The 1,593-nt window shown below is 34.1% G+C and overlaps 1 non-coding gene across 1 annotated transcript; it reads right to left on the reverse strand.

Annotated features, from left to right (window-relative positions):
* Positions 1–1,133: 1,133 nt before the first annotated feature.
* On the reverse strand, positions 1,134–1,263 carry LOC122425518. The gene has a single exon (XR_006264893.1). It is a non-coding gene; the product is annotated as a small nucleolar RNA SNORA20 (small nucleolar RNA).
* Positions 1,264–1,593: the final 330 nt, after the last annotated feature.

Here is a 1,593-nt window from a genome sequence, read left to right on the forward strand (position 1 = left end):
CACCTCCTGGATTGGAAGGCGGATCCTCTACCGCTCTGCCACCTGGGACGCCCCACTGTTGCCTTCAGTGCTTCTAAATTGTCAATTAGAACAAGCTGTTCCAATTTTCTTCATCCTTGCTGATCTTTTGTCTGATTATCCTAGCCATTGCTGATGGAAAGGATATTAAAACTTCTGACTGTAATTTGTATATTTGTATATCTTTTAATTTTACTAGGTTTTTAAACGTGCATTTTTAGCATCTTTATTGAAACACGATCCACATTAAAACTGTTCCTAGATTTACATGCATTAGGGGTTAGAAAGTCAAACTGATGATTTATGTTATTTATGATGATTAAATGTCCCTGTACATTCCCAGTAATACTCCCTATCTGAAATCCACTTTGACATTAGTATTGTCACTCTAGATCGCCTAGGCTTAACATATGCATATTACATCTTTTTTCTATTCTTTGGTTTAACCTGTCTGGTTCCTTAATATTTAAAATGCATCACTTGCTGATAGTACAGAATTAAATCCTGCTTTTTATCTAAACTGATAATTCTACCTATTAATTGGATTTCATAGTCCGTTTATATTTAATGGAGGTATTGGTATGAGTGGGTTTAATCTGAATTTTATTAAATTTTTTTTCCTGTTTCTTCCTTTTTTAAAAAAATTCTTCTATGTTCCTTTTATCCTGTCACTTGGGGTCAATCGAATTTTTTTTTTTAACTTTGTAGAATGTTTTTTATTTATTTATTTTGTTGTTTATTTATTTATTTTGGCTTCGTGGCTTGTGGGATCTTAGTTCCCCCACCAGGGATTGAACCTATGCCCTCTGTAATAGAAGGCAAATTCTTAGCTACTAGACCGCCAGGGAAGTCCCTAAATATTTTTAATACTTCATTTTGTTTATTGTCTAGCTATGTTTTGTGTTGCTACTGTAGCGTTATTTTGTAGCTCCTCCAAGGATTACAAAGTCCTTCCTTAATTTATCACAGCCTATTTAAAATTAATATTATACCACCATAAACTGGGTAAGAAGCTTACAACAGTATTATTCCATTTTCCCCTTCCTTCTGTGCTACTGACATATATTTCACCTCTATATAATTTTTTTTTTTTTTTTTTTTTTTTTACAGGGAAGCAATGTCTAGACCGTGGAGAAGAGATGAAACGGCAACTTCACCTCCATTTACAAGGGCCCAGTATTGTTTTATCCCATGCGTATAACTGCTCATATCACTGAAGGACTATAGCAGCAAATAAATGGGAATCACCTCTATATAATTAAAGTCACTCATCTTTTATTTTCCCACATACTTAATATTTCTGGTGCTCTTTTTGCCTTCTTGTACTCGCAATTTAGCATCTGGTATCATTTCCTATTAACCCAAAGAGCATAGTTTAGTATATCTTGCAGTTCAGGTCCTTCCTAACAAATTCCTTTCCTTTTCATTTGTCTTTATTCCACCCTCATTTTTAAAGGATATTTTAAAAATACAGACTTCTGAGAGTCTTTCCTTCCAGAACGTTAAAAATGTTTGGCTGCCTTCTGACCTTAGTACAATGTAAAATGATGAGCAGTTACTCACCACTGGTTCCAT

Source organism: Cervus canadensis, chromosome 1, assembly GCF_019320065.1.
Source record: "Cervus canadensis isolate Bull #8, Minnesota chromosome 1, ASM1932006v1, whole genome shotgun sequence".
In the NCBI taxonomy this organism is placed as follows: domain Eukaryota; kingdom Metazoa; phylum Chordata; class Mammalia; order Artiodactyla; family Cervidae; genus Cervus; species Cervus canadensis.